This window comes from Myotis myotis, unplaced genomic scaffold (genome assembly GCF_014108235.1).
Source record: "Myotis myotis isolate mMyoMyo1 unplaced genomic scaffold, mMyoMyo1.p scaffold_m19_p_14, whole genome shotgun sequence".
Lineage (NCBI taxonomy): Eukaryota > Metazoa > Chordata > Mammalia > Chiroptera > Vespertilionidae > Myotis > Myotis myotis.
The window spans coordinates 17,922,043-17,937,029 of NW_023416318.1; the positions used below are offsets into that span (position 1 = coordinate 17,922,043).

The following is a 14,987-nucleotide window of genomic DNA, read 5'->3' on the forward strand; positions in this document are numbered from 1 at the left end:
GGAGGGAGAAACAGGGAGCCCCAGCCAAGCCCCAAACTTCTCAGCAGCTCCCGGGAGGGAGCGGCCGGCGCGGAGCTGTGGGCAGGTGGAAGCGCAGGGACAGGGCGAGCCGGCGGCGGCCGGGGAGGTGACGACGACTCACTTCCCCGGCCGGTGCCTGGGGTGGCAAAGGAGGAAGCTGTACGCTTCGGGCGCCGCCGCCGGCTTCCCCGCACCCGCCGCGGAAGAGGGCAGAGCCCGAGCCCGGAGCCCGCAGGCCCGCAGAGCCGGCACCTCCCCGCAGCCCCGGGCTCCGCGGCAGACAGGTGCCCCCTGGCCCGGCGAGGGTCTGGCGGGTGGGCTGGGTCCTCTCACCCTCTTCCCCCCAAGCGTGGCTGGGGGAGAGGAGCAGTGGCGCTTACCTGGCTCGTCCGGGGCGGCCGCGATGGGCATGGCTCAGGGGGCCGGGGAGGAACTGGCTCCCCCGGGGAAGGACTGGCGATTCCGACGCGGAGCTGGTGAGAGCGGAAGGCAATCGACTCACAGCCCTGTCAGCGAAGCAGCGCCATGGACGCCCACCCGGAGTTTCAGCGCTGCCGCGGAACCCCCATCCCATTACCCTCCGCCCTCTTCCGCCGCCGCCGCTGCCGCCGCCGCCTCCACCTCCTCCTCCGCGGAGACCCCCCGCCCACTCCACACACTCTCCCATCATGCAGCGGGGGAACCGCTGCTGCTATACGTCACTTCCGGGCGCAGGTGGCTAGGTCGGGGCCGGGCGCTGGTGGGTGCTGGGGAGGCGTGTGGGAGGGAAACTCCAAGGGAGTTAGTGTCACAGAACGCTACCCCGCGCAGGCGCCGTCGCGCAGAGCGCCGGCCGCCATTTTGGGTGAGGGCAAGTTGCCCTATTCTTGACTTCCTGGGGAGTCACCGAGTGGTTCGAGGTCGGGGAGAGGCGGCGACGTCCTTCCGCACTCCGCCGCCCGCCCAGGCAGCGCTCCGGGCGAGGGACAGGTGCTTCTTAGCGGATTCATATTGACGCTCAGCTCGGGACGGGCTAAGTCTCTTGCTCGCCCAATAAAATGACTAAGGTTTTGAAATACCGAATCCTATCTTCCAAAAAAACTACAATGGAGCACTGATCAGCTTGTCCTTTTTCATTCACTCATCTCTCCCTCTTTGTAATTCAATATGACAGAAGAGGAAGCTGATGTTTAACAAATAAAGAAGAGATTGTTATACATGAAACTTACGAGGGGAAGCAAGAGGGGAAAGTCGCCGCCGCACTGACAAATCGTCTTGGAGACCCAACACCACAAATACGGGATTTTGTGAACGGATGGAGACTGTGGTCGTTTGTTTGTTTGCTTGCTTGTTTGTTTTACCGACGCTGCGGGAGACTATCCGACGAGACTAAAGACATCCAATAAACTTCTGCATTTCTCTAACAGGTCACACAGACTCTTTTTCCATCATCAGCGTTGAGCAGTTGGTCACTGCGGGTGTATGAGTTTCCCCCCGCGTTTATCGTGAATAAAAACCAGAGTGCAAGGCTGCACGGGTTACTGTCCTCATCTGGGGGGATGAGCCGGGGGTCCTTCTCCTCGCATTTGCCACGCCTGCAACGGCGATCGGAATAATTTAAAATATTGCAAAACAGCAACGCTCAATAGCTGCCCAGAGAAACGGGATGAAAAGCACCCCCTTCGGCCACCGGGAAGCGTCCACCCCTCGGAGTGGAGGCATTTCCCACGTCGGGGAAGATGAGGACAAAAGCAGTTCATCACGGTTCACCCCGCCTCCGCGATGTTCCGGGCGAATTACCTCGAAGCGCAGAACAGACCCGCATTTGTCTCCGCAGCTCCTTCGCTGTCAGATGCGCGTAGACGACATCCTTTTAACTTGGAGGACCTCCAATTGCTTCGTGGCCAGTGCGGCTGGATTTCTGGTTATTGTGAAAGCGAGAGTAATCCATAGGGCTTGTCAAATGTATTCCTATTGTGCTTCGCCCCCTGCTGGTTTTAGCTCTCCTGCATGATTGAATATACATGTATATGTTAGTGTAAGTTTATTACCGAAGAAGGAAAGAAACAAAAATGTGCGTGTGTGTGTAGAAACTGGAAATTAATTCTTTTAGATGAACACATGCTTGTTTTTATTTGATAGCTCTACTCAATAGAAATATCAGAATAATAACAGATGACAAAATCTTAAAGCTGAACCTATATCAAGAAAATGTTTAAAGTGAAATAATTAAACATCAAAACATTCAAAAGAAAACCCTGCTTTCAGAAAAAAAATCCTCCTGATTTCATACATAATATGTGATTATGATTTTTTTTTTTTCGGGTATGCAGAAGCCAATCCTGATCACTAAGGACAATTAAGAAATCAGAGGCCAACGTTGTACATGGAACTAGAGTAGTTATTTGGCCAGCTGACTTGTGAGTGCAATCAACCAATTGTAATTGGTAATCCTACCATAATTCTGAAGACAGCATTTCAATGCCTGTGAAATTGTATTACAAAAGGAAAGTCTTTATCTCTGAATGTTTTTTAAGATGATGAATCTGTGGGAAACATACTTACTAAATTCATTGCATTTGGGTCCAATGATAGTATTGTTTTTATTTACTCTTTAAAAATTATGACCATAACTACATTAGCTAAGATTTTGTATCAAGAAAAGAAAAAATAAATGACCAGTTATCATTTGTGGTATTTACTGTTTTTTTTTCTCCTGTGCAGAATTTTTACAAAGTTGTAGTCATCATATAAGTTGATTTTGTATCCTTTTGTTCACTTAATAGTATAAGTATTCCCTACTATTGCTTAACATTTTATAAAACCTTAATTTTACTTTCCTACATAGTATTCAATGGAGTAGACTGACTTATCCATTATCCTACTCATAGATATTTCCCACTATTATAAATAATATTTTGATGAACATTTCTTTGCATGTGGCTTTGTCTGATTTTAGGGATTTCTTCTCAATATGAAAATGGTTGAGCCAAAAGGCTATATTTTACTGGTACTTCATCATCTCAGATTATTTCTTAAAAGACTTCCAATTTACAATGTCGCCAGTGATATAGGAATGTATCAATTTTACCTCCTCACCAGCAGTGGATAATAATTAAAAGAAATAAAAAGATAAAATTGTATTTTATAGACTAAAAGTTAAAAGAAACTTAAACTTATATTGTATAAGATATCAACAAACAAGCAAGCACAAAACCCCAGCAATGTGTGGTTCTGGAAAAGTAATTTACACTGACTTTGTATGAATTACTTAACCTCTCTAGACCTCATATATGTCAAATGAGAGAAGAACTAGACCACAGATTCTCAACTCTACTAGGACGAGTAACTACTGTGTTTAGCACATTATCTCTTTGAGAATATGGTCAAAGATTTGTCCCTTTCTGCAGAAAATGCTCATCCCCCAGATGCTCAAATTTCCTAAACCTAAATCTCATTAATGGAAGAGAGTCTATAAGTGCCAGCTTAAGAAACCCTGTACCAGAAGATCTCTAAGGTCCTTTCCATATTTAAATATTTTCCTATGACTTTACTTTATAACCCAGTAAACACTTTTTAGTGGATAAGTAGTGATATATCCATAGATGTATTACTATTCAGCACACTTAAACTAGAGCTATAGGTATCAATCAGATTAGATTATAAAAACAAAAGTGAATTTTCTGAATACATATGAATTTTTCAATGAATGTTACTTTAAAACTAAGTCAATACTTTATTACTTATGGATATGCTTTTTATAGTAAAGTATAAAAATATGGATGGGCATGATATACACAAATTCATTATGGACTAGTATGAAATGGCTCAAAAAGTATTAAAGAAGACTTATTTGTAATTGCAATGTTTTATATCTTTAAAAGATCTGATGTAAATGTGACAAACCATTTATATTTTTTCCAGCTTTATTAAGATATATTTGGCAAATAATTACATGCATTTAAGGTGTAAAACTTGATGTTTTGATTAAACCATTTACATTTAATTATAGGTGGAGGGTACATGGATGTTTGTTATATAATTATGTGCCATGTTCTATATTCATTTTCTTTCATGGTTAAAAAAATAACTTTTCCAGAACCAGTTAGTTTAAAACTATGAATTGTGAACAGGGTCCTAGAGATAGTTCTTGATTATGCTAATGCTAATATATTAGATTTGCAGAATATTTCAAAGTGCCTTTACGTATGTTATATCTTCTGATTTTCACACAGATCCCTATGGAGCCAATTAATGCCATTTTATAGAATATGTGGCCACATATTTTGAGATTTGTACAAGATCAAAATGTTAGAGATGGAATTAGGACTAGAACTGTGACCTCTTGCTTCATAGCCCCTCCCTCCTATACCATCTGGCCTTCTCACTCTACAGACGAGGAATATTATGGTCCCTCAGTTTCTTCATGGGTAAAAGAAAATTTGCCTCGTTTTGTCATTGAATACGCCTTTTCCATTTTCTTTATGTTTGAGTTATTTCCTAATGGAGTTTTTTTCTTCTCACAATGAGTAAGGTTAATAAATGGAACAAGCTTTCACTATAATCTAAAGTACCATGTATACAGAATTGAAGCCTTTGAAAAATTTGCTGTAAAAAGTTTAGCAGCATGGGAAATCATGTAGTCCAAAAGTAGTCTCTCCTCCCAGTTTAAAAATATACATATTTTTATTGATTTCAGAGAGGAAGGGAGAAGGAGAAAGAAACATCAATGATGAGAAAGAATCATTGACTGGCTGCCTCCTGCATGCCCCACACTGGGGATCGAGCCTGCAACCCTGGCATGTGCCCTGACCAGAAATCAAACCGTGACCTCCTGGTTCATAGGTCGATGTTCAACCACCGAGCCACGCCAGCCGGGCCCCCCAGTTTTACAGGTGAGATTCATAATGTCCTAAGGGGTTAAATGACAATGATGTCCTCAGTCATCCAGTTGGATTCTTGAGAACTAGAAACCAGATTTCATGTTCCTAACACAGAGTAAATCCCATTTTTACTCCACATTACTTCTTGTTTGATACAATCTTCTCTTTTTCACCAAAGCACATAAGAAACCAAAACTATTTGGGACCCAAATAAACTTGTTTTCTATATACTCAGCTGGCTATGACCATAATATAAGATGTGCTGAAGATAAACATTCATGCTGGGTATAAATTGTGCTAATCACATGGAATAACAGTATAAAAAGAAGCTTATTTTATAACAACAATACAAGTAAACTTTTTTGTTGCTAATGTTTTTGTTGCTGGTTTGATGGGGACTTCCTCATTTTATACTTGGTGAAACAACAGAGATTTTGTTTCTTAATCATTCCCACTGGTCTTTGTAGGACTTGCTAAGTCTATTGCATAAATAATGGAAATTACAATTTAATGTTTTGATACTTTCTGGATTACTGGATAGCTAGAACACTCTGGACAAATATTCAAAATGTCAGGACAGTGTAGACCTTTCCAAAGATAAAGTTTTAAAGGACAGGCTCCTGGTGGAATTCAAATTAATACATAACATTTAAAGTAAGGACCCTGAAGACATTTCCTAAATGTAGAGGAAGAAAGGCTAATACCTAAATTTGACTCCTCTTTGGTTGGCTTTATTAACATGTTGAAGTGACCAGCACAGAAGTCATTGGCTAATTAAATGTGCTACTTAAAAAATAACTAGAGCTACATTCATTATTCAATATGGTGGCTCCTAACCACATGTGGTTGTTTAGCATTCAGAACTTGTATAGTCTATATTGAGATGTGCCACAGGATTTTGAAGACCTAGATCAAAAATTAATTTAATAATTTAAAGATACTGATTACATTTTAAAATATGTTAGATATATTTGATTAAATAAAGATTTTGAAATTAATTTCTTCTGTTTCTTTTCACTTTGAAAAAATGTAGCTACTAGGATATTTTACATCACATAGTAGTTCAAATTCTATTTCTATCGGACAATGCTGAACTAGAGTATTACCTTTGTGGAAAACTTAACATCTGTGTTTAAGTTTGTGTGGTAGTAGGATCCAGAGAAATGTGGCAGAGATAGTTTCATGCAAATTATACTTGCATGAGGGCAGAGATTTCTGTCTGTCTTACTTGTATCCATTTCCATGTTCCCAACTTCAAGAACATTGCCTGGCACATGGTTGATGAAATAATATTTGTTGAAGATATAACATTTTCTTAAACCAATGGACTCTTCCTTAAAAATTTTTTTTAATAGTTAATTGTTACTGGCTTTTATGAGGCTTTGCTATTTATCATGTTCTTCAATGGTTTTATAGTTATCCTATTCTTGATTACTTTTGTAATTTGTCTTTTAAAATTAATTAACAATTATGCAGCCAGCATTGTGCTGAGGGACTGTAAAGAAATAGGCCTTGGTTCTTGCCCTTCAACAAAAGATTTTACAGTCTAGTTAGGGAGACAAGACTAATATACTTGAAACAACTACAACATTGAAACTTCTGATTCTATAAAATGGAGAACAATTACATGCTGAGGTGCACAGGACTGCCAAAGAAATTGGGGTTCAGAGAAGAGGAAGATCTGCTGTCATGGTTGGGAGAAGCTTCACTTCAGATATGGGTTTGCCCTGGTGTATCTGATTGGTCCTACTGGAGGGGTATTCCTCCAGACTCCTCCATGCCCAGTGCATGAGGCCTGCCCCTCCTCACCCCTGCCCTTCCTTCCTAGGGTGTTCAGTGAGCGTCTCTCAACTCTATGCTACTCAGTGAAGTGTGGTTAGTGTAAGTAGTGTTCTCATGCTGTAACTCCTGAATTATCTCTAGGGTCTTCTACATTACTGGAAGAACTTGAGTCCAATCTTCTCATTGTTATTTCTCAGGGTCCTACCATGTTTTTTCCTCCATGTCTTTAATATGTTGCATGATCCCCCACTCCAAAGCCATGTTGCTGTGACCCTCATGGCTATCCTTTCTTCACCTCACTGGTCAGATCAGGTAGCAGCAGCCCCATGAAAACCATCAGTGGAAACCTCCCTCTACCCCTGAAAACTCTTACCAGCACAATGCTGCTAAGCCAGTAGATGCTCCCTGCCCCCAGCCAATGCTCCTTCAAGTGTGCTCCATCACACTCCTGACCTGCATTGAAGCTCAGTGCTTGCAACCAGGCATGGGATGCCGGCATCCTGGCGACTGCTCCTGTTGTCACAAAGAGAAGCAGCTTGGTTCATGCAGAGAGAATTCCACTTACAGTGGGGTATACCCAGGTCAGGACCTTAGCAACATCACAGACCCTTGTGCAGAACTTTCCTCAGCTGTAAAAATCAAGACAGAGCCCTTGTCTCAGAGCTGCTGTCCAGATGAGATGAACTACTGTGTGTAAGAGATTCCAACACAGAGCCTGGTGTTGGTTCTTTAATGGAAAATCCTATTGCCACTCAACTGACCTGTCCCCACAGGCCAGCAATTCAAAACCAGCGTTGATTTTCCCTCTCCCACCACACTCCTACCCCAGGATATTTGATAATGTCTGGAGGAACTTTTGGATGTCACAACTTGGGTGAGGGTGTAACTGGCATTGAGGAGGTAGAGGCCAGGGAAGCGACTATGCCTCCTACAATGCAGGGGGTGACCTCCACACGAAACAATTCCTCAGCCCAAGACATCAGTAGTGCTGAGGTTGAGAAACCCACAACTGCCAGTTGCTTCTGTAGTGTCTCAGGTAATTCTGTCCACTGGGGCCGCTACTCCTGCGTCCTTCAAGTGTCTGCCACTGCTCCCAAACACTTAAAGTCAATCCAGGAACCAAATTGCCACCCCTGCTTTCCAGAGAACTCCCCACTGCTATCTGGGACCTCTGCTAGCATGTTAGAGCTGACAGAGACAATAATCCCAGTGTACTAGCCTCTGGGCCCATACTAAGTGCACCAGGCCCTTAATTCTTATTGCTCTGTGGATCCCATGAAGTAAACATTGCTGTACTGCTTTTCCTTTTAGGAAATCAGACCAGACTTCTCCCAGAACAGGGCATGAGAGACTTGTGCGAGGACTCTGCTGGGACCTTCCTATTCTACGAGGTGCAGGAGGACAAATCCTCAGACCCCAGCCAGGATCTTTGCCTCCGTTAATACTATCAAGATGAGAATCACTCCTTTTAGGTGAGCCAGTCAGCCCAAAGATAAGGACCCAGAAGCACGCAGCATCCCTGGGAGCTGGCTCTTGCTTCTCTCCACACCTGTAGTCCTGCTGTGACCCTGTCTTAGAATATTTTGCCTCATCCAACCTGGTGTACATTACTCTTGCTCACCACTTCCCAGACTGAAAGACACAGGCAACTGGACACAGTGAGCTTCCTGATGGGATATAACGTGAAGTACAGAGACCACAGATGAAACAGGCAGATCACAGCAGTACAGAGAAGGCAGAAGTACATGGTGTTCGTGCCAAATATAGTTAACCTGAATCTAAATTAGCCTCTAAACCTACCTTCCAGGTGACAGGAGATACTGGAGGAACAAGTTAAACAGGATTACAAAGAAACAGTCATACCAATCCCGTATTTAGATTATTCTACTAAACAAAACACTTTCAAAAGGGATATTCTAGATTAAAAGAGGCTTAAGAGAAATAACAACCAAATGCCATGTGTGGTTCTTTATAGGACCCTTATTTGAATAAACCAGTTATAAAAGACATTTGAGGAAATCTGAATATAGACTGGCATTAAATGCTCTTGAGAAATGACTGTTACATTTTTAAGGTATAATAATGAAATTATTAACATGTATGAGAACATCCTTACTGTTTAGAGGTGACAAAAGTGTCATGATGTGTGTAATTTTTTAAAATGGTTCAACCCCCCTCCCCCATATACATAAGGATAAAGCAAATATGGCAAAGTCTAGCAATTATTGAACCAAATGTAGGTGGTTGATACTTGTCGTCTGATTGTATTATTCTTTCTACTCTTCTGCTCTTTTGAATAATGCAAAGTGAAAGAAGAGACTACTGAAAACTACCCGACTGTACAGATGAGGTCTGCCTCTCCCTTACACGTATTTCCAAACTCCTGCATTCCCTAGGCAATCATCGTCAGACGCACGTTTCCGATTCTGGAGCAGCTCGCGTAAACAGTGACCTTGTAAAGGGTTTTAAAGATGTAGAAAGGAGAAAACGAGCGCGGGCTGCAACCTCCGAATCAATTGTAATCAGTTTAAACCCTCTAATATGCACAAATACAGTAGGATTACAAGTCTGCTCAACAAGGAGTTCTCTAATGCAGTGTTAGCAGGAGCACAGCGGGAATTACATTATCATCGGTAGTGCACTATTTAAGCGGCAGTACCCGCTGCAGCCCTCTCTGTGGCTTTCCAGTACTGTTTCCTCTGCTGGGAGTGCCCTTCCTGCTTCTTACAGTGAACAATTGCCTTTTTTATTTTTTTTTTTAGAGAGAGAGAGAGCTCGAGAGAGCTCAGCATCTGAACTTCTTTTCTATGTTTAGGAAAATCACCAACTTATGAATCTTTGCTTTCCTCCAGTATAAAGGCTGAAAGTGCCAGTGTGGGGAATTAAAGACAGCTGCGGAAAAGAAATGTTTTGCCACTCTTTACATCTGAGATGGGGTTTGTCTTGCTCTTCTTTGAGTGCATGCTAGCCGGTGGCTTGATTTGCCCAATAGGATGGGTGAAAGTGGTGCTGTGTACCTTTTCAGGCTGAGCATTAAGAGATCTGGAGCTTCTCCCTTTGCTGCTTAAAACGCTCCCTCTTGGAAGAGAGACACCATGTGAAAGGTACAGCTTCCCCGAGGGCACCACACTGTGGGCAGCCCAGTCATGTGATGAGGCCAATGGAGGACAACCGGCCTGCTCGAGTTCCATCTCTTTCTTAGTCTCATTCCCCCCTCAACCAAGTCATGCTCCACCAGTCAACCCTGGCTGATTAAGTAGAAAAGAAATTTATTGAAATGATACTAAGTAGCTCACAGAAGAATATTAGGTAGCTGGCTGAGCTCCCAGCCCACAGCCAGCCGTATGAGTGAGCCAGATGAGCCTTCAGAGGATTTTAGACTCAGCAGACACCACTTGGAGCAGGACTGTCCAGTTGAGCTCAGTCAACCTATAGAAGCTGGAGATATAATAATGGTTGTTGATTGTAAGCCACTCAGCTTTGAGGGTGGTAGTTATCCAACAAAGAAAGCTAGGCAGATACTTTCCTAGCTTCTTTTGCAGCGAGGTGTAGCATGTGCCCTAGGCCTTGCTAAGCAGATGCCTCTCCCAAGACTTTGAATTAGGAACTAATGACACACAGAAAAACAAGAACAACAGAGAACTTTCCCGATAGTGAGGCAGCAGGAACTAGTTGCTGTTTAATGTTCAGGGCCAGTGGCACTGACTATATACCATGGCATGATTATCTCTGGCATGATTTTGGGAGATGTTTCTGGCTGTGTGGACTCTGAACCTGGTTCTTGAGTCATCCAGGAAATTCTGAGCTATCTAATATAATTTAAATAAATTTCTTTTCTAGTTAATCAATGAATGCCAATTTCTGTTGCTCATGAATAAGAACTCTGATACATACATACTCCTCAAACTAGCTGGCTTTGGTTTTTTTTTCCTTAAGATAAAATTCAAAGCTTAAGAAAAATTCCTCCTGGAAACCTTCACAGACGTCTTCTCAGTATTTTATCCCTCCCCCCATTTTTTTTCTCCTCTTTTAAGCCCCTGAAGTGCCTTGTGTGTATGTATAATAATGCTCTTATCATATCCATTGTAATTTTCAATTTCATAAACTATCTCTAGTGTCTAGTATAGTGTTTATAAGATGAATGTAATAGAATAAATGAAATTTAGTATATTTATAACAGTTCTGGACACAAATAGACATCATTTCAAAAAAAATTTTTTTTACCACTCATAGAATTGTCAAAATAGAGCAAATTTTAGAGTCTTGCTTTTATAAAAATACTACTGTAAATTCTTTGGATATTACTGATAATCATAATCTTAATGGATTCCTTCTCAACCTAGTAACTGTTTCCCTTTTATGCACTGCCAGAGAAATTTCCATTTTTATTCCGATGATTACTTTTATTCTTTTTGATATCCAAAAAGAATGTTGAAATGGAAATGTTGAAAGTGTGGGTTTAAAAATACATTTACTGATATTCCCTAGAGTATTTAAATATTTGAAAGGAGGAGCTGTATAAGAAAAATCATTTTAGAAGGAAAGAGATGATAAATACATATCATAGAGCTTCTAGTCTCATGTTTAGTGAAGTCGTGGCAAACACATTCTTCTCATTTGAGTTAAAGGTGAGTACAACTATCTGTATGGTCAAAATCCAGCTATGATGAAGGACTCTCCCATTGCACCGGGGTCTCCAGGCGTGGGCAGTGGCAACTGTGTCATTCAAAGTTCCACAGGTGAGAGTAAAGTGCACCAAGAGTCGAGACCTGTTAAGACAAGGGACCATTTGTTTTCTTTTGGCTATCAGCTTATTAAGCCCTAACAACATTAACACATTGCGGACCAGTAGTTTTATTGCTAGCTTTACCCAGTGGCCAGATAAGTTTCTATTGAACGAGTACAAAAAACGTTTTACATAAATGTTAAAGGCAAGCTTTAAAACTAAATACCCATTGCATTTTGAAGTTATTTATTACATGTTCTTACAAGCTAATATCTTTTTAAAGTATGAAACTTGTAAAACACTGTGTAATATGAAGTGGAACTAAACAAAGCTGGCAAATTCTCGTTATCCATCCGCAATATGTTAAGTAGTGTCTCAAGGCTCAATCTCAGGTGCTGAGGGGGTATACAGATGAATAAGATACTCCCTGACCTCCAGGAGTTTACAAATTGGTATTAGGTCCATACAAAGATTTTGCATGTCTTATATACTTTTCTATATGTTTTATAATCTCATAAGATAATTGCTAAAAAAATAACAGTCTCTACCTCAAGGATCTATGTGAGATCTAGGTGAGATGCTGCAAATAAAGTATTAAATACAGGGCTCAGGACATAAGTTCCAGCAAATGTCAGCTGTGACTGATGTGGTGATTCTATGGGTGTTGTATACCTACCGACTAACAGGCGGAACCAATCTCTTCCTGCCATATCAGCGGCGTGGAGTTTAAGATGGACAACTGGCCAAAACCGGTTTGGCTCAGTGGATAGAGCATCGGCCTGCGGACTGAAAGGTCCCAGGTTCGATTCCGGTCAAGGGCATGTACCTGGGTTGCGGGCACATCCCCAGTGGGAGATGTGCAGGAGGCAGCTGATCGATGTTTCTCTCTCATCGATGTTTCTGGCTCTCTATCTCTCTCCTTTCCTCTCTGTAAAAAATCAATAAAATATATTTAAAAAAAAAAAAAAAAAAAAAAAGATGGACAACTGATGCCAAGAAGAGGATGGCATACCTTGAATACTGTGGCTCATCTCAGGACTCCCGAGCATGGGTTCGAGTGGATCAGAGTTCTAGGTTTCCCAAGGTTCTTCCTTCCCTGTTGTTCAAAGCAGTTTCTGGAGTAGGGTGAAGCAGGGTTGAATCTTGGGTTACACTCAGGTATAAAAGAGAAACTATAAAATCCGTGCATTAAGGAATTAGGGTTTTTGGTGCGTGGCCCTTGGGAGCTTTTGTGAGCCCGCCATGGTGCTTTTATCCTTCCACAAGTATAATACACATATGACACTCAAGTGTTTACTAAATGAGTGAGCACACAAGTCTCAAACACATCACCTGTGTTAAGTCTGTTACCTCCCACAAAATATGTCCATCCCGACCAACTGACTTACCAAAGCGCCTGCTAAGAGAATGCGAGTTAATCATCTTTGTAGCATCCAACCTGGAGAAGTGTGACTAAAGCTCACTCTTGCCAGCCCCATCACAGGTCAGCCATCTGGATCTGCAGTCACACAGCCACATAGACCACCACTCTCTGGTGGGGCGTTTCTCAAGACTCCCTTTGTTGACCGTGGTCTGTGAGCCACTTCTGGATATGCTGGCCACCTTGCCATCTGTCGCTTTTTTTTTTTGCCACTCCAGCCTCGTTCACATTCAATCTTGAAACTGTTTCCAGAGTGACCTACCTGTATTACAAGTATAATTGTGTCATTTATTACTCAAAACACTTCACTCGTTTTTCCCAGCCTGCCTGAATGATAAAAGCCAGAACTATTTTGCTTAGTAAATAAGATCTTTCATAATCTGTACTACAGCTTCTTGTTTTGCTACTTCTTTATATGCACTCAGCTACCTGGAGCTCCCTAAACATTTTTCAAGCACACCTGCATTTTCCCCACTTGATTCCCTCCGCCTAGAACACCCTGCCCTTCTCTAACCGGTTAATGACTCTGAGCCCTTTAAGACTTACTTAGACGTCAACTTCTTTGAGAAGATGTTGACTCACCCCTCTGAAAATGCCCTTTTTCTATGCCCCACAGCCCTCTGGGTGACACTTATCACATGGCACAGGAATAGTTAAGGTCCTTGAGAACCAATTAGGTAGGATTAGGGAATATGAGTTATTGAGATTAACACAATCAAAATTAACCACACCTGCTCGTAAGGTCCAGGGAACATTTAGTTTATGCCAGTGCTGCTCACACTTTAATGTCACCCAAGTTCTTGTTAAAATGCAGAATCTCACTCAGTAGGTCTGGGATGGGACCTAAGATTCTGCCTTTCTAACAAGCAGCCAGGTGGTGCCAGTGGTGCGTGTGAGAGGTGCACACTTTGAGTACCAAGAGGTTTAAACTATGTAAAGGGCACCCTCTTACCTGCTGGGAATTCTAAGAAATCTAACACATCATCACTCCTGTTGGGGAGATAGAATATACACATAAAAAGACAAACAAGGGTCAGCTAATACCATAAACTTCTACTTTTCTTAAGGTGCAAAGAGTCATTATCATTGACTTAGTATTATCTGTTATCTTTCTATAGGTTAGGTTAACATACCCTAAAGCATCAAACCATGCATATCCAGAGACATTTGAGACCACACATATCCACAGAATGGTGGATATATTCTATAATTATTTTTTCTTTAATAAGTAAATTATTCATTTAAATGTTTCAGAGTTCATTATGAAGACAGAAAATATATATGCCAATAACTCCCATGAACCATTCCAGCATCTGTGCCCAAGGTATAAGGATCAGACTATCCATTACAGCCCTATTTATTACAGCAGAAGGGTGGAAGCAATCTAACTGTTCACCTGTAGGAGAGTGGGTAAATAAAATGTGGCTATTCCCACTTAACACGATTGAAAAAGTAAGTTGTTAAAGGATAGATATAGCATGAAATTGTCCATGTAAATTTAAACATAACACAGTATGTAGGCTATCTATACTAATGATAGAGGAATATGCAAATTGGCTGGGACGCTGTCACATAATGACCAATCAGGATGGGGGCGGGACTTCGGCAGAAAGCTCTCAGCACGCCTGTGCCGGGAGTCCGAAGGGTGCAGAGAGGAAGGGAGAGCAGATAGGCAGTTAGGGGGATCAGGCCAGGAGGGGAGAGCAGATAGGGGGATCAGGCCAGGAAGGGGGAGCAGATAGGCAGTTAGGGGGATCAGGCCAGGAGGGGAGAGCAGATAGGCAGTTAGGGGGATCAGGTCAGGAGGGAGGAGCAGATAGGCAGTTAAGGGAATCAGGCCAGGAGGGGAGCACAGATAGGCAGTTAGGGGGATCAGGCCAGGAGGGGGGGAGCAGTTAGGCAGTTAGGGGGATCAGGCCAGGAGGGAGGAGCAGATAGGCAGTTAGGGGGATCAGGCCAGGAGGGGAGAGCAGTTAGGGGGATCAGGCCAGCAGGGGGGAGCAGTTAGGCAGTTAGGGGGATCAGGCCAGGAGGGGAGAGCAGATAGGGGGATCAGGCCAGCATGGGAGAGCAGATAGGCAGTTAGGGGGATCAGGCCAGGAGGGGAGAGCAGATAGGCAGTTAGGGGGATCAGGTCAGGAGGGAGGAGCAGATAGGCAGTTAAGGGAATCAGGCC

The 14,987-nt window shown here is 42.5% G+C and overlaps 1 protein-coding gene and 1 long non-coding RNA gene across 8 annotated transcripts in view; both read right to left on the bottom strand.

Annotated features, from left to right (window-relative positions):
- AFTPH (aftiphilin) overlaps nt 1-687 on the bottom strand; it is a 66,349-nt gene extending 65,662 nt beyond the window's left edge. For 2 of the 7 annotated variants that reach the window (XR_004971814.1, XM_036334353.1), the window contains exon 1: nt 402-681. The gene's annotated coding sequence lies outside the window, so the exon portion shown is untranslated. Of the gene's footprint in view, nt 1-401 lie in introns of all 7 variants that reach the window. The other 5 variants (XM_036334357.1, XM_036334358.1, XM_036334355.1 and 2 more) reach the window with 4 other exon arrangements.
- A 10,179-nt stretch (nt 688-10,866) lies between these two features.
- LOC118668764 lies at nt 10,867-13,067 on the bottom strand. The gene is made up of 3 exons (XR_004971757.1): nt 12,780-13,067; nt 12,404-12,506; nt 10,867-11,434 (listed from the first exon to the last, which is right to left on the bottom strand). It is a non-coding gene; the product is annotated as an uncharacterized LOC118668764 (long non-coding RNA).
- Between the last annotated feature and the right edge of the window lie 1,920 nt (nt 13,068-14,987).